The sequence below is a fragment of the Equus quagga genome, chromosome 15 (genome assembly GCF_021613505.1).
Source record: "Equus quagga isolate Etosha38 chromosome 15, UCLA_HA_Equagga_1.0, whole genome shotgun sequence".
Lineage (NCBI taxonomy): Eukaryota > Metazoa > Chordata > Mammalia > Perissodactyla > Equidae > Equus > Equus quagga.
The window spans coordinates 50,903,494-50,927,984 of NC_060281.1; the positions used below are offsets into that span (position 1 = coordinate 50,903,494).

At 41.3% G+C, this 24,491-nt stretch overlaps 1 protein-coding gene across 6 annotated transcripts in view; it reads right to left on the reverse strand.

The window, feature by feature from the left end:
• The window catches only part of PHACTR1 (phosphatase and actin regulator 1), a 287,803-nt gene that overhangs the window by 116,254 nt on the left and 147,058 nt on the right, over positions 1-24,491 (reverse strand). The gene's annotated exons all lie outside the window — the stretch shown is intronic.

Genomic DNA, 24,491 nt, shown 5'->3' on the forward strand with positions numbered 1-24,491 from the left:
GGATAAACCTAGAGGTCTTCCATTTTGAAAGATCAGATGGAAAATGTTAGTTGATCTTTTATTTCATAAGGAAATTAATGAGAAAAGCAACAAGGCTGTCCATCTAAATGCTATGTTGAAAAAAGAAGGGAAAGTAAAAAAGAATGCAACTCTAAATGCCTAGTTTCAGACAAAATGGTATGAGAAACATATTCAAGAAGAAGTCATCTTAATCTAGAAGCAATTTATATAAGCACCCAACACTATGCTTTTCACTAACTCAGAAGGCGTTCAGGAGTCATATGACTATCTAAACATTATGCCAAATATGGAATAACTAGGCAAGAAGGTTTTCAAGTACTTGATTATCCAAAGAAAACTTATTGAATTACTAATTCAAAATGAAAATTTTTTTTTTTAATATTTGGCAATTGAGGCCAAATGATTTTCAAACTCAGAGAGGCTGACCAGTTTAGAATGTTTTTCCTTTTAAAAATCCAAACCATGTGGAAATTCCATCTAAAAGACAGAATCTAGGGGGCCAGCCCTGTGGCCTAGTAGTTAAGCTCGGCACGCTCCACTTCAGTAGCCTGGGTTCGGTTCTCAGGTGTGGACGTACCTCACTTGCTGGCAGCCATGCTGTGGTGGTGACCCACAAACAAAACAGAGGAAGACTGGCACAGATGTTAGCACAGGGTCAATCTTCCTCAGCAAAAATAAAAAAAAAAAGAATCTAAGGTGTAAGTGTCCTCATCACATGATAATAGGCATAGATCCTGATTCCCCCATTGTTACAGTGAGAACTTCAGCACAGGTCCAAGCAGAGGGGCACGTGAACAAAGTTCCTCATCTCCAACATGGCAACCCAGCTACTGTACTTGTGAAATGCTGCATAGCCAGCTTGGATAAACTCTTCATCGCCCAGGGGGTGGGAGATGAGATTGTTTATTAACTGTTTGTGATCACACCTAAGTCATCTAGATCAGCACTTTCCAAAGTCTGTTCTGCAGAATATGAACCCCCAGGGATGCTCTGAGGAATGGCTTCTGAGGACAATCATTTTGGGAAATGCCAGGTACCACTGGAGAATCAGTGTTCATTAGCATAAGAGGACTAATAAAGAAACAAGTTTAACTTGGTTTAATCCAGGGTTTCTCCCAAATTCATTTGACTATATGACCCTTTTATCTTCTGGGAAATTCTGATCTAAATACCAGGTTGCAGGAAGCAAACGTGGTATTCCATTGTAAAAACGAACGAGAGAGGTCTACGTCGTGGGGCCAGGCTCTTTTGTAAAGAGCTTTCTGGCAAATGTTTGAATCAACCACAACCGAAAACCCAAAGTCCTGCAATATCACATGAGCAAGGCACGACTGACTTGGAAGACCCCAATGGAGCAAAGCGCCCAGCCATCATCTCCCCGTCCGCTTGCGGTCCTGGTGGAAACTTCCGTGGGTAGAAGTCTGCATCCCAATGAGCAACCCTGATGGGCAAGCCCCCCACGCATTCCCCAGATATGTAAAGACTAGGCTTCTCAACCCTGAGCAGCTCAATACTACATAGTATTGGCCCCAAATAACAATTTTGGTTTTGAATAATTGATATTAGGTCCTTCATCCTGACAGTAATTCAAATAGTATCATTTCCTCTGGAATCACAGAGTGTAAGAGTCAGACCGTATCGTTAGCATAGACAAGGCGACTTGTTTTCCTCTTCACTGTGGGAGAAGTGCCTGTAGCCACGTCCCACAGGAGCTCTATCCACTGATTAAGCGTATGGGGAAAAGAAAGGATCATAGACTCATTTTAAGCTGTAAGTCGTGCCCTTAAAAGAACATTGTTCATGGATCTTGATTGGATCCTGGTTTGAACAAATCAGACGTAAAAGCATCTTGGGGTGAGTTGGGAAAATATAAATATGGAGTGGGTATTAGATGATATTTTTTGTTGTTAGTGGCCATTGAGTTGATTCCAACTCCTAGGACTCTGTCTACAGCAGAGTGGAACCCTGCCTGGTCTTTTTGTGCCATCCTCTCACCTTCCAGCACTGTACCAGACAAAGCCCCGCTGCTATTCACAGGCATTTCATGGCCAATTTTTTCAGAAGTGGGTGGCCAGGTCCTTCTTCCTAGTCTGTCTTAGTTGGGAAGCTCTGCTGAATCCTGTCTACCATGGGCGACCCTGCTGGTTTTTGAAATACCAGTGGCATAGCTTTCAGCATCACAGCAGCACGTGGCCGGCACAGTATGACCACCGACAGATGGTGGCGTGGTTCTCTGACTGGGAAATGAACCCAGGCAGCGTTAGTGAGAGAACTGAATCTTAACCACGAGACCACCAGGGCTGGCCATTAGATGCTATTAGGGAATTATTATTAGTTTTGCTACATATAATAATGGTCTTGTGGTTATATAAGACATTTCTCTTATTTTTAAAGACGCATGATTAGAGATGTCTATAATTTACTTTAAAATGCAGCAGGAAAAAAACCCACAACAAATATGATCAAATCTTGGTAACTGTTAGGTGATGGCTATATAACAACACAATTATACAATAATATTGCTATACAGTTCTCTTGGCTTCTCTTATGTGTGAAAATTTTCAAAAAGAAAAGTACACACACAAAATGAATGAATTTTACAAGTAACGTTGAATGAAAAGAACAAGGAAAAAGAACACATATACTATGATTCCATTTACATAAAGTTCAAAAACTGGCAAAACTAAATATAGGGGTTAGATAGGCATATTCCTAAACTTTAAAACCACAAAGAGGGGCCAGCCCCGTGGCCGAGTGGTTGAGTTCGCGCGCTCTGCTTTGGCGGCCCAGGGTTTCACCAGTTCGAATCCTGGGCGTGGACAGGGCACGGCTCATCAAGCCACGCTGAGGCGGCGTCCCACATGCCACAACTATAAGGACTCACAACTAAAAATACACAACTATGTACCAGGAGGCTTTGGGAGGAAAAGGAAAAATAAAATCTTTAAAAAAAACACAAAGAAAAGCAAGGATGTAAGATCACAATAAAAATCACATCAGCAGCTACCTTTGGTGTGGAAGGGAATTGCAATCAGAAAGGCACATTAATTACACCTGAACTTTATACAGTGTTATAAACCAACGTTACCACAGTAAAAAAAAATAATGAAATAACATTTAAAAAATGAAAGGCACTTTAAGGGGCTTCCAAGTGCTGTCAATATTTCCTTTTCTGACTTGGGCAGTGGTTGTTTACTTCATAACCATCTGTTAAACTGTATGTTGATGCCTAATGCATTTTCTCAATGTATGTTTTGTTTTCCAAAATAAAAACATTAAAAGGACATTCTTACTAACTCTGCTTTCTCTTTGTACTGCTGCAATAGTCTCTGAAGGGGAATAAAAAACTCAGCCACCAGAGAATGAAATTATGCAGTTGGCCCGCAGACTAACTCTTGTTAATGAAAGAAAGTGTGATTAGAAGGCAATAAAAGCCACAAGTCTTTTTCCTGATCATTTCTTCAAATAGGTCAGACAAGAGCGCAGAAGGGTTGCTCTGAATGCTGGCAAGTCTCTTAGGTAGTGAGATAGGGACCTGAAGTTCTGGGGGGAGAAAGGTGGCAGAAACCTTTAGAGACGTGTAATTTTGCAGAAGTAAGGATTCCAATTTTGTGTGTGTGAAGAAGATTGGCACTGAGCTAACATCTGTTGCCAATCTTTTTTTGCTTATAGAAGACTATTGTTGAGCTAACATCTGTGCCAATCTTCCTCTATTTTATGTGGGATGACGCCACAGCGGAGTTAGACTAGCGGTGCTAGGTCTGTGCGTGGGATCCGAACCCCGTGAACCACGGGCTGCCGAAGCGGAGAGTGTGAACTTAATCCCTACGCCACCGGGCCGGCCCCAGGATTCCAAATTTTGAAAATAGGATGCACTGTTCTGAGAGTCCATCCTTGAAGTGACGAGTAAGACGCAACTTAGCAGGAGTAGTTTGGCAAGGACCAGGCTCAACACTCTTGGGAGGGCAATGAGCAAAGTTTATGTTACCATTTACGGATTCCATTCTCTCTCTCTACCCTAATCTGCACAGGAAAGAAGCTTCAGATCCAACTGTAGGAGAATAAGTATCAGTTTTCTCTTCTGAGATCTATGAGACACAAACAAATAATTCCTCCTCTATTTATTAGCCCTGTTATGGGAACATGGTAGAATATGATTTAATAAAACTAAGATCTGAAAAGCAATTTACGTTAAGTCCTGTTTACAACCTTCCCCTTGTTCCTTCGCCTATGTATCACCTATTAGGACAGACTTTTTCATTAAATGTGAAGCAGGTCGCTCGACAGTGAGAGAGAATGCAAGGTGATGAAAGTGTTTACGTTAGGAATAAAGGTTGAATGCTTTGGGCTTCGCTTCTATTACTTGTAGGAAAGTGTGTCATAACATCTAATTTTTTTGTGATTGTGCATTGAGCCACAATTCACATTTCCACCATGTTCTCTGCTGCCTCTAACACTCCCCACAGGAATAAAAAGGAAGTTCATTGATTTAGAGCTAGTTAAGTGTCTTTTTCTTGCAGAGGAGGAAGCAGAATGCTGTACTGTATTTCATTCCAGACACCTAATTATTATTGATCGCTTTATGATAGAAGTGTACTGCCTAAAGCAGTGAAGAATGGAAATCTGAAATCCTGCCCAGAACAGCTACCACCTGTTACCTAAAGAGAATGGGGTCCTTGTTCAGAGGGTTTTGTGGTGCCAAGTCAATGGAAATAAGCTTGCTTGCTTCACTGCTCATTTTTCTACTCACAGGCAGATTAACCCCGCTGCAATGAAGCATTTAGAAGGCAGTGTTAAGATATTTAGGCTTTAAAATCTTACATCTCTGACACTTTATAAGGCAGAAAAAGACAGCAACATTAGACTGAGGGTTTTTATTTGTTCTTATTATGTACAGTCAGAACTAAAGTCAGCTAATAATTTTGAACAATTTTAAAAAATCATAACTCTGCATAATTATGTCAGATGTCTGCTCAAATATGTTGCCTGAAAGGGACATTTTGTGTGAGGACTTGATTTCTCCCTTCCATTGCTACAGTAACACTTGCTATGTGTTAGGCGGTACTCTACGTGTTTCCATGTAGTACGTTACATAAGTCTCAAAACAACTCCAGAAGCTTGGTACTATTACCTCCATTTTGCCAAGGGGCAAAAGTTGGACTTAAACCCAAGCCATGTGATTCCAGTGTGTGGACGCTTAAACATGATACCGTCCATCTAACAAACTTTAAAAACTAGGACTATGCCTCACAATTTGTCCAGCCTACCTATAAGCGAACAAACTTGTACACATAAGCAGTAGTGTAGATACAGAAGAACCAAATGTATAATTTTTGCTCTTTCTTGGGCAAAATTTGTAGCTTATAAACTATGATCACTTCTTTAATCACTTTATTAGGGTTACATTTATTTAGTTGTCATTAATGAGGTTTCACACAGGAAGACCAAGCATACTGCCTTTCACACAAAGCTCGATGAACCATGTGATAGTTATTATCACCACTGTTCATTTCAGGAAAAAGTTCAACTGGCCAGAGGAAATACTGAGTCGCACACACATTTATAATTTCACTCTCTTCTTTTATGTGAATACGATAAGTACCGTCCATGTTTACAAAGGTGAATATCTCCTCAATTAACTCTCCTCAGTCATTTCAGGTGGAGAGGACTACACAGGAAAGAAATGCGCCCCTTTGCTATGCATTTTGATGCCTATCCTTGCAATATTGAGCTACATCATGACTTTAACACCAAAGCGGAACAGAAAGGCTCGTGAGGAAGAAATGCATAATAACTGCTTGCAATAAAACAAAACCTTCCAAAGCTAAGAAAAAGTCCAAGTAATTTAGGAATATCCCTTCCTATTCTGGATATCAAATATATCTTTTCATTTCTGTCTCAGTCTTCTCCTTTTGCATAATAAGAAGATTCAAGAAATAGGGACTGGGTGTACTTCATCCAATCATTGCCAGCTTATGATAAAAACAATATGGCCAATATCCATTATCTTCCAATAGGAGAAGGGAATTATTAATCTGTATTAGAGTGGAAAAAAATCACCTTTAGTGCCTAGATATTATCCCTGAATAAAACCCCAGAATTTCTGAATAGCAGAGTTGTGAATCAAACATTTACCCTGACAGCAATTGGAAAAAATTGAAAAACATAACCACTATAAAAAGGAGAAATCTCATATCGTATGCAGTAGGGAAGAAAGGTCTAGAAGCACAGCTACTCAAAGCTTTCCTTGAGACATTGCTCGTTCTTACAGAATGCCATCAGTCCTCACAGTCATGACAAGGCAGTGAGCCATCACAAGCAGCATACTGCTCCCGTAAACGAACGTTTATCTATCTCCTTTCGTCTTTCGTGATTGCAACTTCTGAGTTTAGTTTCTGATGGGTATTTTTGCAGTTCTTTTGAAGTAACTGTAGCATGCATAGTGGAAGCCGACAAACGTGCAATCCTTAGTTCACAAATAAAAATAGCAGAACTCAATTTCTTTCATTTGCTTGAGACTGATGCTTTACGCCATCATGTATGGAACTTTGTCCCATAATATCGTCCGACAGTCTCTCAATTCTAGGGATTGACCCCTACTTGTGGGCTGATGTGAGTAGAGGTCTGAGTCAGGGCAGCATTTGGGAATGCACATTCTGACTCAGCCCCATCTTGGCTTGAGTGAGTGAGGGGATGATGTATTTGGTGGCCGTGATGCTGATGGCAATCCAGTTATCTCAGTGGTGTTCCAAGCAAAGTAAACCATCAATCCATTTTCTTTCTTCCCGCAAACCCATAAAAGGGGCTGTGCTGGCCTCCTCATCAGGTTAATAGGAAACTTTGCCTGAGGTTGTACCTACACAATATTACAAGAACAAGCGATGAAAACACATCAATCAACTTGATTTGATTTCTTTCCCTTATTAAAACATCCTGTCGCTGGACAGAACTAACTAGATAAACTAACCGCTGTGAAAGCAAGAAGACAGAGCCTAAAAAGACATGGTCTGGACTCTGTCACACGTTGTGTTGAAACTATGACCTCAGTGATGCCATCAGCTTAGTATTTTTTAAGTTGTGGTAAAATACACACAACATGGAACTTAGCACTTAACCACTGCTAAGTGTACGGTTCACCAGTGTTAGGTACATACACAGCGTTGTGCAGCCAACCTCCAGAACTGCAAAACTGAAACTCTATACCCATTAAACCATGCCCCATTCCTCTCTCCCCTGGTCTCTGCCAAACACCGTTCTACTTTCTGTCTCTATGGAATTTGACTACTCTGGGTATCTCACGTAGGTGGAATCATACAGTATTTGGTTTTTTTTGTGCCTGGCTTATTTCACTTAGCATGATGTCATCAAGGTTCATTTTGTAGCATGTGACAGGATTTCCTTCCTTTTTTAAGGATGAATAATATGCCTCTGTGGGTATATACCATATTTTGTTTCTCCATTCATCCACTGATGGACACTTGGGTTGCTTCCACCTCTTGGCTACTGTGAATAATGCTGCTATGAACATGGGTATGAAAATATCTCTTCAAGAGCCTGCTTAAATTCTTTTGGAGATATACCAGAAGTGGAATTGCTGAATCATGTGGTAATTTTATTTTTAATTTTTTGAGGAATCACCATACTGTTTTCTGTGCACAACAGTGCACAAAGACCCCGATTTCTCCACATCCTCATAACACTTGCTAAATTCTGGGTGTTTTAAAATTTTTTTTAATAATAGTCATCCTAATGGGTGTGAGGTGATAAGCTTAGTTTTAAGAGGTCAAAACTCAGGGAGAGAGAAATTATGAAAACCTAGAGATATAATATTTGGCTGTGAGCCTAACTGCTTTTGAAGTTGCCATTTCTTCACCTCAGGTCACAGAAATAAATCAGAAACTAAAGGCCTCCTTTGACCCATTGAGATTCTGAGACTTTCTTTCTTTATAGAGGAAAAGCAAATGGATTTTATGGAAAGGATGAATAAGTTAAGAGGAAAGGCTACATTTTTCAGAGAAATAAATAAAGGTTTTGTTATTATTTTTATTTTATTTTCAAAATAGACACTTATCCATAAATTTCTTCATAATTAAGGAAGGACGGTAGCTTCCCTGTGAACACTTGCATCTCCCTCCACTGTGTGTGATGAAGGTCTTTAATTATTTGAGCCAAAGTTTCTAGCTGATGAGGAAACCTGGCTACCAGGGACACACTTGGTCTCTTTCTTTGAGGCTTCACTGGGGCTTGAAACAAGGCTGTCCATTCAAGTTGAATTCCTCAGATGAAGATTTTGAGGGGAATATAATTAAGTCCAAAGGTATCAGTATGGATTCTGTAAGCCTTCCAGCTCCATGTTTCAAACAGATAAAAAATATATTTTTAATGGAAAAAAGAATTAGTCTGTGAATATTTAGAGCAGGTGTAGGCACAACTTTTCTGTAAAGGGCTAGACTGCCACAGTCTCTGTGGAAACCACGGAACTCTGCCATGGCAGCTACAGATAGTGTGCCAATGAATGAGCATGGCTGTGCTCCAATAAAGCTTTATCTGCAAAAACAGGCTAGGAGATGGATTTGGCCCATGGGTCATAGTTTCCTAACCCCTGTTGTAGAAGACCTAAGAGAAAAAAACCTTAAAAATTAGAGTTTTTTCATAAGTTGAAGGAGAAGGAACAAACCTTCAAGTTCTGTGGTCAAAAAACCCCACATGATTTCTTTCAAAACTAAGTATAAAACTGTGGCTTTCAGGTAAAAAAAAAAATGCATCTCATAGCTCCATGTCATGTTCATGCTTTTGATCCTTAATCTAAAGAAGTTGACAATAGATGGAAGTCAACATAACCTTAAATGTGGAAACTTGAAATCCTAACTTCCTTAAAAGCTAATGCTTGTCTTTACAAAGAAGAAAATCTCAAGTGGACAGGCAGAAATCGCATCCTTAATCACTAGTCACTTAAATTCTTGTTGTTGCCATAAAGAAATGACATTTTCCTTATTAACATACAAGTGGAGGTTCCACAGTAACCGCTGGAAGGAAAAGCTCCTCCCCAGTGGGTGGCTGGGCCAATAGCCCTCAGACATCCATCTCACTTTTCTTCCCAAGGTGGCGACAGAGACTTTCCTTGACCAAACTCTAGTCAGGCTCCTCTGAGTCCTCTTTGTAACTAGGCCTCAACCTTGGTCCATGAGGACTCGATTTTCAACAAAAAGGATTTCGTCCACCCCCACACTAAGAGACTTGAAGAAACACTCGCATAGTTCCCAGCAGATCAAGGTCATGTCGCTAGGACGATGACTCTAGCCCCTGAAAATGTCTGAGAAAGTGCAACATTGTTTGAAAAGAACTGACTGTTTATTCCAGCTCCCTTTTCTTAGAGCGTCTACTTCAGAAAACTTACACTGTTCTCTGTCCCTTTGAGATGTGTATGTATCTTCTGCCACCCAGGAGTGTCTTTCTCAAGTGTCTTTGTGGAAGCCATTCCTGTGAAACAGAACCATCAAGAAGACAGAGCCCCTGCCTCCCAGGCTCTGTGGGAGGGGAGGAGCCTCGCTTGGATAAGAGCAAGTTAGTAGACACAGACGGCCTCATCACACCCCTTCACGCCCTTGAGACCTTTTCCTCCGGCACACCCCTGTGTCTCAAAGGTCTCCTGCATTTTTCTCCATGGAGTTGAGCTCAGGTTACAGTGGAGACTTGCCTCTCCTCTCCTGCAACAATAAGGAATAAAGTCTGCCTCACTACCTCTAACTAGTGTCCAGGTTTGTTTCTCTTTGCCAGTGGTTACTGCTCCATGCTGCCTTCAGGAGACACTGCTCCATCTTTAATGCTCAGGCCCCAAAAAGGATAAAACTCTCTCCTCTTATTTTCCTTAACATGTCTTGAGATACATCATCCCTTCCAATCCCAAGAGGCCCAAGCAGTCTTTCCGACTGACGCTTCACAGGCGAGTCCAAGAGACCTGGAGGCGGCCTTCTAAGGTGCAGACTTTTGGAGAGACAGGCCTCTCTGTCTAGGTGAATGACACCAGGACGGACTCGGCCTCCCGCTCCCAATCCACATGCTCACGGTCGCCCGTGCAGCACAACCACATCTTAGCAGCATGGGATTCAAACCACAGGAATGACCAAATACAGAAACCTGAGCATTATTTTACTTCTATTTTGGACAGAAGAGGGTGGAAAAAGCTATATGGATGACTTAACCCAAATAGTTTGAACCTACCAGTGAGGCGACTTTCAAAAGTACCATCTTATGTAGAATCTCTGAATTAGGATGGCTTGTGTCCAAATCTAACTCATTCACTCAGTCATTCATTTATTCAGTCACCAAATACTAAGTATCTTTATAGTTAAGACACTGGACTAGCTTTAATAATAGGCACATTCCATCAACTTGATTCCTAGGTACACCTTGAAAAATTACTTTTTATCTTCTATACTTACTAAATAAAAAGAACAAAAGAACAAAACAAAACCAAAATCTAATGCCTCATATTTCCAGGCTTTACAAAGAAGCTCGCATATCCTAGGCACAAAAGACTGTCCACTGATTAACTCAGAAGCCCTAACTGCTAATTTTCCCTTAGTGCTTCCCAAAGATAGTTACTGCCCCTAACGAAATAAACAGTAATTGCCATCACTACATCATGAACCACAATGTCATGAATAGACACTTGCTAAGTATTTACTAGGTGCAGGCTGCGGAGGATGGTGGGCGGCCTGGGTGTTTGCAGAACATGCAGTCTGAATAAAGCACAGGTGTCTGGAGAAGGCTGATCAGCCAAGGTCCAAGTGACGGGGGGACAAGTGACGGGGGGACAGCAGGGGCTGCCGTGGGTTCAGAGGAGGGAGCAGCCTCCTGGCAGGTGGAGCCAGGCGGGACTAGGGCTGGGATAGAAGGGAAGGCAGAGGTCAGTGCTGATAACCTGAGCCAGGAACGTCCACTAGTTAACCAGAACTAGAACAAAGGCCTCAACCAGGTCTCTCACCAAGTCACTGTAACCCCTTCAGAGTTACTAATTCTGAAAGGTTCTACATGAACCTCCACTTTAATAGAAGCAATTGAGGTCTGGGATGTGAGCCCATCTTCAAAGTTTCATGTCTATGTCAGTCACGTGGTGAGGGGCCATTTGAATCTCTTTTCCTGAAGGGGGGTCTAGTGTGCTGTTTTACTTACAGTGGTTCTTGGAAAGGATGTGGAAGAAAGAAGATTAGGAAATATCAGGAAGGTCAAATTCTTAATGACATGTGAGTTCAAGCTTCCTCTTCTAAACTTCTGGCTTTGTGAAAGCTCTTTTCTACATTATTATAAGAACATGAGAGGATTAAGGGAATGTTACCTTTGTGTTTGAGGTTCAGTCAAATCATTGAAACGAATCCTTAAAAATACTTATCAGGTCTACCCAACAGGGCTAACATGCTGAGGAAGCTTTTAAAATATTTTAATTATTATTTTAAAAACAGAATGACACAAGTTATCAAATTAAATGGAACTAAAATTTCTCAAAGTTTGAATAGGCTTTTGAAACAGGGAAATACTAACTGAAGAAATTTTAAAAATAAGCCTTGCTCTTGACTTATTGAGAGTTACAGGAATTAAATGTAGCATCTTCATCTTTTGTGACTTAAGATATTTTTAGAGAAACACCAGGGACAGATCTCACCAGAAGTGCTGGATCTCAGTGGAAGATTTACCCCGACCAGAGGCTGGTTCTGCAGGCCTCCAGTGCCTCGAGCTTCAGGGTGGGATTTCACACTACCCACGAAGGCCCACCAGACCTCACGTGTCGGCTCTGCTTCAAGTCAACGAGCAAATTTTGAATATTTTATCTGTAGATTTCATGCATTCTTTCTTCCAATAATTTCTGCTTGTTTTGATTTTAGCACATTCTACGTTCTAGGCACACAGCTAAGCAGTGGAGACAGAGAGGTGAATAGCACCCCTGATCTGGTATTAAAAATCAAGGCTAATCTTGCTCTGCCCCAGTATTCTGATACTGGAAGCCCAGGTTCAGTGACAGTCATTTTCTCAGTTTCATCCTTGAAATCTCTATTCTTAGAGACTAAGATTCTCCTGTTTCTTACACTTTTGCTGGGATTTTTTTTTCCTAAGGATTTTTGCTAGGGAATGCAATCGTGCATGTCAATCTTCAGGCTTCTGTGTGAGTTTCTGCTGTGGACTTTCCTGACTCTGATTGCCCAACCACCTAAATGTATTCAGATGACTGCCCATTACTTTTTCATCTCCTAGTGATGTATGCACCTGCTTTGGGCAGGGGGTGGGGCAGAGGAGGTGGTATTATCTTTTGAATGCCTTGGGATATCCAAATGACAGCGTCTTATGGTCAACCGAATATATGTAATTGGAGAACTGACAAGAAGTCAGAAGCAGAGACAACCAAACAGAGCTCAGTATAAAGTTAAGGGAGGGAAGGGGCCTTCCAGGAAAATGAAATTAGATGAGAAACAACAAAAGAGAAATGAGTGAGCCTTAGAGACAACCACAGTGACGAGGCTGGAAGAAAAATATCCACCAAAAGTTAAGAGAGGAAAACCAAGGCTGTTGGAAAGTGAGCTTTAACCAATTCTAAGTATTTTGAATATTATATGTAAGGATTATTATTACTCTGTTTCCTGAGGTTCTCTATTTCATACAAGGGTTGTGTAATTATTTTCTGAACAACACCTTTGACGGGATTTACTGTCATTCATATTCAAAGTATAATTTTTACCTTTTTAACGTTCATTTTAAAGTTTCTGTCATTTCCTAAATTGCATAGCTGAGGAAAGCCATTTTAATTTTCCAAATAAGGAAGTTACATATTCAAAGCTAGTATGGATATTCCATTTATGAAAATTGCCTACCATTGACTTATTCAGATATGGAGAAAATCCAGAGTCTTATTCTCCTGTCAAGACCCCAAAGATAAGAAATAGATTTGCAGAGGAAAAAAGGGTTAAAGAAAATCCAAATCGTAGCTTACAAATGTGATGTGGGAATTTTATAGGAATGGCCTCATTTAAAGTATACCAGGCTGTGTTTATTTAGAATGCAGCTAAACCCTTATTTTAAAATCTGCCTGTCCAAAACCACAAGTTGGATGAATTTCCTAACGAGGTCATTAAACTATTTTCAAGCCCCACATTGTCAATTTCTGAGAAGGTTCGGTTAAAATTTTAATTTGCCTCAGTGGAACTGCAAAATTTATATTGGGCTCATGGTTGCTCAGCAAAAATATGAAAGAAAAAACAAGTCCTTCAGATTGTGAACTGAAGCTAATGGATGAAAAAGTCTTCCACATTGTGTCAATTTTTTTCCCAATTCAAAGGAACCACTGGAATAGCAAGTGAGCCAATTAGAGTACAATTCTGAAGCTCAGCTAATATTTTTTCTTTATATTAATGTATTTAAAATTAGAAGGATTTCACTTTTATGGATTTGAAATAGATTCAACAAATGGTCTTCCTCTATATGAATCCAAGAGTTACTTTAAAATGCCTTCCAGAGTTTTAAGTCACTACAGCATTCTTTTATCTAGATTGCAGTCAAGTTTCTAGCTAGCAAGAAGCGAGAAAAGCAACACAGCCATCAGAACGGATGGCACAAATCCATGCATTAAAACTCACGCAGTTAAATCATTTTCAGAGCTCCCCAAGCTCCCACTCCTAGCTGGTTTACTTTAATTTTAGTTACAATTTAAGTGGGTTTGGTAGTCTGCTTTCCTAGCCCATACCAGATTAGAAAGATAAATTAGAAAGCAAGAGGCAGGCTGACAGGAGAGGTAGCAGCTTACAGAAATGGAGATGAGGGAGGGGATTTTAAAGCTAAAAAGACTAAATCGTCCTACCCCCTTTCTTAGCCCGTGTGAGCATCATTATTCAGGACATGGCATGGTAAGAAATGTTTTAATAAGGACCCTGAAGCATCAAGAAAATATAAAATTAGGTTTACTTAAAGGAGAAATGGGAAAGTACATATTTTAAAAAGACTTCGATTGAAGACTGATTTAAAAAATTCTTTAAGGCATTTAAGAGAGATCATGTTTTGGTAAAATCACTCATACAGAACACCTAATTTCCTAATACTTAATGAAGCATTCTATTTCCTTAATGATGTAAATTGACATAAATCACGCGGAGACATGATTATCTATAGAGCTATATAATACCGTGTGCCTGTGCCTGATTAGAAATATCAATCAAAGAAATTAACAATTCAATAGAGGTATACTGATGTTACTATTTTCTAAGCACTTCAACAATTTTAATACGCATTTTCTGAAATTTAGAATAACTTTCAAAGTGATGAAGCCAGAACACGGTTCTAATTCTATACATAATGCCCATCCAACTTACTTCATTTAAATCTAGATTCCTAAAGGCCAGTGGCAGCTAAAATTTCTGGTCAGCTGTCACCAAAGCCATCTACCACTTAGAGAGTAAGAGGATACTTTGGGGATCCCACTGGTCTCTTTATTCTAAGTAATATCTTCTTTGGTCAAACATGAAAGAATGTAAATATTGCTCAAGACAAGCCATAATTTGTATAAACCACTCAACCCAAAGATGGGGCAAACTCAAGCACAGAAAAAAATGCAATGGCCTTCAAGCATAATGAATCACCCATACACAATACAACATCAGGGGTACATATGTGTTTATATCTTTATACCCATAAGTCACTTTAAATTCTTTCTGTGGCATAAATATAGCATACATGTCTTCATATTATATGAATATATGGTAAATATGAAAGAGATATAGAATAAAAAATTTAGGAATGCATAAAAAGTCAAAGATTTTCTATTCCAACCTTCCAAGAAACAGAGGCTGAGAGAGGTTCCAATGATAATATGTGCTCAAGGTTAACACAACAACTGAGACCAAAACCTCAATTCTAGGACACTTGCACCCACACCAAGAATCGATCTCAGTAAGGTCAGATGCATACTAACACGTCGTACACAAAACTCTCTTACTTTCCATTCTCTTTCTTCGAGTCTTCTTATTCCCTCTAAACAAGCTGACAGGCATTTCATATGGATCTTATTTCTAGAGTCAGGTGGGAGAAACAGGGGAGGAAGAAGGAAATTCCCCACGGGTAATAGTTAAAATTTCTCCAGGTAGTCAATATCTGCCAAAATTAAAAAAACTTCTAGCAAGGTAATCGACTTCTGCAGCTAACTTCCATATGATTCTTTAGAAATAGTATCAACTGTCTGCATTCTATAGAACATTTTAAAAACACATTATTTACACATGAAAAGATGCTCATCATCACTAATCATCACAGAAATGCAAATCAAAACTACACTAAGATATCACCTTACACCTGTTAGAATGGCAATAATATCCAAAACCAAGAGTGACAAATGTTGGAGAGGCTGTGGAGAAAAGGGAACCCTCATACACTGTTGGTGGGAATGCAAACTGGTGCAGCCACTATGGAAAACAGTACGGAGCTTCCTCAAAAAGTTAAGAATAGAAATACCTTATGACCCAGCCATCCCACTACTGGGTATCTATCCTAAGAACCTGAAATCAGCAATTCCAAAAGTCCCATGCACCCCTGTGTTCATTGCAGCATTATTCACAATAGCCAAGTCATGGAACCAACCTAAGTGCCCAGCAACTGATGATTGGATAAAGAAGATGTGGTATATATATATATATATATATACAATGGAATACTACTCAGCCATAAAAAAGGACAAAGTTGTCCCATTCACAACAACATGGATAGACCTTGAGGGTATTATGTTGAGTGAAATAAGCCAGACAGGGAAAGACGAACTCTGTATGACTCCACTCATAGGTGGTAGTTAACATATGGACAAAGAGAACTGATCGGGGTGGTTGCCAGGGGAAAGGGGGTGGGGGGAGGGCACTAGGGGTGAAGAGGTGTACCTACAACATGACTAATAATGATGTACAACTGTAATTTCACAAGGATGTTAACTTTCATAACCTTAATAAAAAATAAAAAAATTTAAAAAAACAAACAACAAAAAAAACCACATTATTTAATGCCCCCATTACAGCACCTGCTAAGACAGAAAGGGCAAATGAGAGTACTGAAGCATATCTCCCGCAAACCAAGCGGGCATCCAGAAAAATGGGCAGCATGATCAAGTTTTGACATTTGGTTAGAAGCATAGATTTTGGAATTGAACAGACCTGAGCTCAAATTCCATTTCCACCATTTACTAGCTATGTGACCCTAGCCAAGTCACTGAGGCTCTCTGAGCTTTAGCTTCCTTGTTTGTAGATTAGAAATAATGGTTTGCCAGATAATATGGCTTTGATGTTTAAATGAGCACAGGCAGACACTCAGTACATGGTGGACACTGAGCTTGCATACTGTCGTGGGTCACGCTTTCTGGTTCCAGGCCTAAGAGGCTTGTTCGAGGCCATTCCAATCTTTCGTGGGAGGGCCTCAGTCTCTTCGTGTAAACCAGTTCCCCATTCTCCTAACTTGAAGAGGTCTGTCCGGCATTTAGTAGGCTTCCATTAGCAAGTAGTATCTTATGGACATCTGTGGCTATTTTCTTTCTTGCACATTTAAATAATTAAGTAGCTAAATTCCTTCTCCTTCATTCTCTGCCTTTCCCTCTTTTCCTGCCCCCCACCAAAAACATTTATTTGCCACCATCTAGATTCCAGATACACTGATGTTTATTGTTACTTAAACATAAATGCAATAATGTATCTTCATGAATTAGTAGATTAACTAAGATAATTTCTAATTCACACACACAACTAATTCAGTGATATCATTTGAGCTACTTTTTTTTCCTTGTACAGTTATTTGGTGGTCTGAATCCCAAGAAGGAAATCTTATTTGAATAAGAGAAATGCTTTTAAATATTACTAAATTCTTAACATTAAATATTAACCAGCCACAGATGCACAGCCTGGATATCTTCCACGTGGAAATATCTTCAAATAAAAGGCATATATTTAGCTCAGACTATGTTCAACACTATATTTTTTAAAACCCAAAACATATGCCTCTAAATATTGAAGATTTCCCCTTAAAATCCTCTATCACAGAGTCAAGTTTTTACTGATTTTTAGGAATGATATATTTCTTCCTCTGGTGGAGGGAGATAGAAGATGGCATCACAGGAGTAGCAATCATAAATTATTTCTCAGTGGGTTTCTTCCTTTGAAGGTAACATTAAAAATGACTGAAAGGAGGCCGGCCCCGGTGGCCTAGTGGTTAAGTTTGGCACACTCTGGCCCAGGTCTGGTTCCTGGGAGTGGACCTACACCACTTGTCTATCAGCGGCCATGCTGTGATGGCCGCTCACACGAAACAGAGGAAGATTGGCAACAGATGTTAGCTCAGGGTGAATCTACCTCAGCAAAGAAAAAGAAAAAGACTTAAAGGTAAGCTGGGACAACTTTGAAAAGCACTGGTCTTGAAAAGAAGATAAAATCAAGTTATAAAAAAAATAATTGTAACAGAAATATTGCCACTGGGTTTACTAGTTACAATCTAAGAATACAAGTGAAGATCAGAGCAGAGCAAGTACACATCTAAAACCACCTAAAACTACAACTATAGCAGGAAGTAATTACAGTCGATTCTCATCATTTCTGGTAGTCATGTTCTATAACATCAGTACAAACACCAGATTAGTGAGTGCTGAACCTTTGCTCCTCGGGGACATACAGGGTTAGGTTCCTGACAGCCTCTGATCATAACATTTTTGTCAACCAGTCAACACATAATTTTGTTTCATGTGTGTTTCTGGTTTTTTTTTTTCCCACTTTATTGAGGTATAATTGACAAATAAAATTGTAAGATATTCAAAGCGTACAACGTGACTGTTTAATATACATATATATAGTAAAAGGATTCCCCCTGTGGAAGTGGGGAATCCATCACCTCACATACTTATTTCATGTATGTTGTTGCCTCATTAACCTTGAACTCACGGCCAACAGCACTGTAACTCATGCCAGAACGAAGCTTCTTGAACACAAGTGTCTCCTCCACAAGGCACATCACAGCCTTTCTGCACTTAGGATCACTAGAGAGCCCCTCAGCACTATGCTTGGGGGTCATTTTAAACAGAGACCACCAACGAAAAGCACAAAAAACGTGGCACCAAATAGACTGCACAAAGGACACACTTGCCACACAAGTGAAGAAACAAGATGGCGGATTGCTGCCTTGTTTGACCTCAGCTGGGGATGTGTGCATTGAGGGACTCAAATCTTCTGCTGCTCTGCATGTCTGCAAATGACCGTAAAAGCACCAAGAGTATTGACTTTGGGCTTACAAATAAATTTTAGCCAGTCAGTGAATTCGCAAATATGAAATCCGTGAATAATGATTAAGCCTATCCTTCTTACAAATGAAGCCACAAGAGGGTGACAATCAAACCGCCCCAGCACCTCAACTACAGCACTCGATTACAGGAACGCGATTTGGAAGGAACCATGCCTTTTTTGTAAGATGAGGCCCAAATCTACATCCCTGTGAACATGAGCACACTGACGCTCCAACACAGACACGGACTGCTCCCTCAGATAGAGGTGACGTGACACCTGGGCAGGCACATGGCAGTCCTGCAAGGGTAGGAAGGGTTTGAAAAGGAGGAATGAGAATGGGATCAATGACTGACACAGGAATGTGTTCTCCTGGCAGAAGGAAAATTCCACAGGAATTGTTTGCGGGGTATAAAACCTAACACCACAGCTTCAGTAAAAACCGAGGTCAGAGCCTCTAGAAAGACAAACACAAAGTCAAACTCTGAGTTGTCTAGGCCTGTGTTGTTCAATTTGGTAGCCCCGACCCATCTGTGACGATTTCAATGGAAGTTCATTAAATAAAAATAAAAATTCAGCTCCGCAGCATACGAGCCACATTTCGAGTGTATTGAATGGCACAGAGCGAGGTGAGTGGTTTGTCAGGTGAGGGGCTTCAGGCAGAGAGCCCTCCGTTTTGTAGAGGGTCCCAGACTGTTTGTAGCTGGAAGTCTTTCCTGCGGCCTGAACACACTCCCTAGTTAAGAATCCTCTAGCTTCCTGCTTGGAAAACACAAGCTTTGGCTGCTGGAATTCCTGGCCCCTGGGGAGAGAAGAGACGGGTCCCGCCACAGGTCAGGATGCTGTCGTGCATCACCATTACAGTGTTCCTCTACCCCAAGGTGCCTGGTCCACGAGGCCATAATCACTTTGGTTCAGCCTCCACACAGATGATGCATCATTCCTTTTGCCAGGGTTGGTAGGGGCAGGTACTTCTCTCTATGGGGTGAATGAAGGGATCCAGGGACCTAACTCCTTCTTATATGATCTTTCAAAGAACCCACCTTTTCCAACCCCACCTGCACCCCTGTCTTGAGAGCTCCCTGAAGCTCCCAGCTCCTGAAACTTCCTGGGGTTCTGCAGCATGGACAGTCTGGCCTGTGGCTTCCCACTGCCAGCAGTTAGTTTCCACTTTGCTCTGGTCTGCTCAGTCCATTCACCCGCTTTCCAGCTTCTAAAGTGTGTTGGATTTTATCTTTGCTATTGCATCCTCTGCTGTTCTCTTTGTCCTGTGGGTCCACGCCTCTTTCCCCTTTAATATCATTTACCAGTGTTTCAGGAGGGCATGGTGACCAAGTCATGTGTTCAGCCCACCACATTGCCTGGATGCCCTAAGGCTGCATTTCAAGATTTGGGTCTTGTCGTAGACTGAATGTTTGTTTCCCCGCACCCCCCCCAGATTCATACTTTGATGCTGTAACCCCTGATCTGATAGTATTTGGAGATGGGGCCTTTAGGAGGTAATCAGGTTTAGATGAGGTCATGAGGATGGGGTCCCCACAATGGGATCAATGTCCTTATAATAAGAGGTACCACGAGCTTGCTGTCTCTCTCCTCCACATGAGGACACACCGATAGGGTGGCCATCTGCAAGCCAGGAAGAGTCCTGCCAGAACCAACCATGCTGGCACCCTAACCTTCAGCCTCCAGAACTACAAGAAAATAACTCTCTGTTGTTTAAACCACCTAGTTTGTGGTATTTTGTTACAGCAGGCCGAGCAGACTAACACAAGTTCCTGCCTTTAATCAAAAGGCCTTTATAGATATAAACGAAACAATATTCAACTAAGAATAAAAATGATTTTGAACTGTATCAGTGGCCACAATGTACACAGGTAAGCGAGGTACCACTGAATGAAAGTCACCCAGTGACCGAGTCATAACGAGCCTGCAGTTGGACCACCTCTGACCACTGCACAGCATACTCAAAGGCTCTCAAATGGTTTCATTTCACAGGGAACAGACTTCAGTAATTATTTCATTGATTCATGTAAGAAAACAAATGGAAACAGATGTTACAACTGCTTTTAATGACCTGAACCCCGGGGAACCACTGGCTGGGGAATCCCCTGGAATGGGGAGCCGTGCTCTGTGGTTCTTCCCAGTGGGTGGGAGACGCAGCCCTGCCCCATCATCCACACCTCCAGGTCCCAGTGGGGCGCTTCGGGCTCAAATGCTAGGGAGAGGGGATCTGCACAGATGTTGGAGCATTGCTCAGGAAAACGCTTTTGCGGTTCAACACCCCCAGACTCCTTGGATCTTTTTCATGAGGGTTTTACTTAGCCTTTGGGATACTGGGGACATCGTTTCCTTGGATCATTTGAAAATGGGAGGACCTGTCCCCCTCCTGAACTCCAGACGGCAAGCTCTCTCGCCTCTTTGAGATTTGAGCTGTCTGACCTTTGAGCAGGGTTCACTGCCTTCATCTGCAAACCAGCAATTTGCAACACTGCCCCTCAGGACTGCCTGAACCCCTGGCCCCTACTTAGGACCACACACTACTGCTACGGCCTAAATGCAAGTGACGTCTACCTGGCACAGGACACAGGTAATGAAAGGGATGTGCTGGGAGCCAGTATTTACAGCAACATAAACAAATGCAATTCGTAAGTGTTTTCTGGAGTTCAACTTGTTATTCTTTTATTTATTTTAGAGGAATGGTTATGGACACGGGCACTCTTGTCAAAATTTCAGAAATTAACAATCAAACACCCCACCCACCCCCCCTCAAATCAGCAAGAAGGACAAATGTCTGCCAATTGGATGGAGGATGTTAATGACTTTTATTTCCCCCCATCAGAGCTGGCTGTAGGATCTAAATTTAAGTGGGCTTGCACTTCTCATTTTGAGACATACACCCGTTATAAGCCTTTAAATGTTTAATGCTTTGCACCTGGGTGAGAAAGGGACCCTCTGTTAAGCTTCTCTCTCTCCTTCTTGTCCTGTGTTTATATTCTTGTGACAACCCCATTCAGTGCTCACTATTCTTCCAATTGTAAGGATACGCAGATTTGGATTCCCTCAACATCTTTAAGACATGCCCACTACTAAATCTGATCCCTCCGGAGCTCAGCTGTAATCTCGTCACTCCGAGAGCAGAAAGGCAATCAAATTCTCTTCTAAACCATTATCCACACCCAGGAGCTGGATACGGGCTGAGCTGGCTTTAGGTGAAATTAAATAAGAAACGTTTGTCTTCAGCATCTAAACTACTTATGCTTTCACTTTTTTAGAACCCTTTTAACCTTCCAAATTCTGGGAGCCACAATCCTTGGGAAGTTTGCTATGTTCTTGATCTTTTTTATGTTACTTCTTCAAAATTTATCCCCTGAGCCATTTCCTGAGAAGTCCCAACCTCATCTGTGCTTCTAAGAGGCTTGCTCATTAAACAAAACAAGACACCGACTATGTGCTACTGTCTATGAATATTTGTAGGACACTGTGTAAATTCACAGGTTCATTTTTGAAAGGACTATTGACAACAACCTTAACCAAAGGAGTCAATCTCACGATGGACACATCCCGCTACATGGATTAGGTGGCCCTTCCATGGCCCTAAAATCCTACCACACACGTTCTAGGGAGGGTTCCTAACAGTATTTTCCGATTTCCACAAGTTCAATTCTCCTTAAAAATTAAAGAAAAAAAGAGAGATATTTTAAATGTCTAAAAGTAGACAGAGTAGTACAATGAAGCACCATCTACTCATCCCCCATTTTCAACAATTGTCACTAAAACGCCTACAAGTTTGATAAATAAGCTGGCACATGTCTAGAGTAAATGTCCCACAATTGGGTAGAATGATATGTAGACAGTTTGACATTGTCAGGACGTCTTAATCTGTAAGCGTCATGTGGATGTACACACGCGTTTTTAAAGCTTTATTTCTTATGACACAAAGTTCTTCTCACATCAGGAGGGGGGGAAGCTCCCCACACCTTCTCTTCATTCGTCTAATGACAGACATCAATGAATATGTATCTGGGGCTTTAATCAGTAACAGGTCACAACTCTAACTAAAAATAACCCTTGAAAAACACAAGACATATAGATGCGATAAACAAAGTCCTAATGGACTGAAACTCTTAAGAGTGACTTTTTAAAAAGCAATTTTAATTGTTATTGGATTATTTACTATTTAGAACACGCTGGCAAGTATTCCAACAGAGATGAGTTCTTACTGAAGAGTGGTGGGTGCAGGGCTCAGGAACAGGTCGTTCCTGTATCACACAGAGACAAGTGCCCAATGACATCATAAACACGTGGCATGTCATAACACTGCCTATAATTTTCCTACAAGACTCTGCGTATGTGGAGATAGATATATATATACACACACACATAGATACAGATATACACACATTGACATATGCACGTAAATACACACATTTAAAGCCCATAGTCCTGAACTTCGTGTTGCATGATACACACTTTGAGTCCAGGAAGCCCCTCTCCTCCTGCCTCCCTCATGGATTCACTGTGAGGCTTTGCTCATGATTGCCGTCATTTCATTCCCAGCCCTGCTCTCCACGCGGACTGCTGCAGCCCTGGTCACGGCCCTCTTTACACCCTGTCTTGACTGAAAGAGGCAATGACATGTCTTCTCGCGGCCAGTGTCCCTGTTCTCTCCCATCCTTCACACTGCTCCCAGAGTTACTTTCTAGAAACTACGTCAGACCATATAAAACGTACCTTGAGCCCCTTTCAAGTCTCCCCACTGCTCACAGAATAAACTGACATTCATTAAATTGGCATCTTAGGCCCTATGCCAGTGAACCTCAAATTATAATAGCGATCTTTTATAATATACTATATACAGCCTCAAATAAAATTATGTAATTATTATATATTACATGATGAATAACGTAAGATACATGATATAGCATATTCTTACTAGAGTACTTACTACACAACAATCCAATGAAGGAGGTACTATTATTTCCATTTTACTGATGGGGAAACTGAAGCACAGAGCGGTTAAGTAACCTTCCCGAGATCAGTCAGCCATTACATGACAGAATTGGGAGTTGAACCCATGCAGTCTGGTTGTGGAGACTGTGTCCCTAACCACTATTCCATACTGTCTCCTCAGCACCTCCAACTCTAATCCCTCCAGCGCTCTAGTTATTCCCTCCAAGCACACTGTGCTTCTTTGCCGGCATCGCTTCCCTTCATCTTGAGCTGGCAAACATTCTTTCTCTAGGCCGCCCCAGGCCCGAGCTAACAGCACCCTCTCCGCACTCTGAGCAGCCCTGCCTCCTTTAGGCCCTGGTCTGGTTCTGCCTTGTGCTGCTGTCAGCCGCACACCTGTCTGAATACCCTACACATGGCACATTCTTTAGACTGAGGAGCACGACTTGTTCTTTATCACGTGGAGTGCTGGCATGATAGCTCCCAACTACTGGTTACTCATCTGAATTAGAATGATGTGAAGGAATATAGTGACGCCACCTGCAAGAATCTTGGATACAAGTTTCCTTCAAAAGAGGCAAACATATACTTTAAAATGACATCCCTCACAAGGACTGCGTGAGCCCTTACGGATTATGCTCAAACCCCAATGAATACACGATGAGAGAGATGAACTCAGCCGTCTGTGGAAGAAGAAATGAGGCCCCAACTCAATGGTGAGCACAAAGAGGAAAGACAAGCCTCCCTACCCTGTACCTCCTTCAACTGTCACCCTCCCACCCACTCTTGCACCGCCTCCTTCTCCCCACCGTGAGGACAGAAGCAGGCCAGCAATGCGCGTCCACTGTCAGACCTTCCTGACGCTGTGCTCAACTCACTTAAGGTCCTCATTTTCCTATTAACTCTCCATGCCAAGAAGTCCTATTTCAGCAGTGCACGTTTAGGATGCTACAGCGGGGCACCCCATCATTCAGTTTCACTGGCTATTCTGTTTTCCTAGTTTGTCTAAATGGATTGCTTTTCCTTTTAGAAGGGGAAGAAAAGAGGGAGGGAAAGATAGATTAGAAAACTAGCTTGCAGACCAGGAGAGAAGTCCTTTATCATATTTCTGCATTTACCATTTATATGTGGTAACAATTCACAAAAGACTCGTACACCCCTGGGACATTGCCAAGGGAAAGTGCTGCCCCCCGGGGAACAGGAGAAACGCACTTCTAGAACCAAGACGAAGCAGAAGTTAAG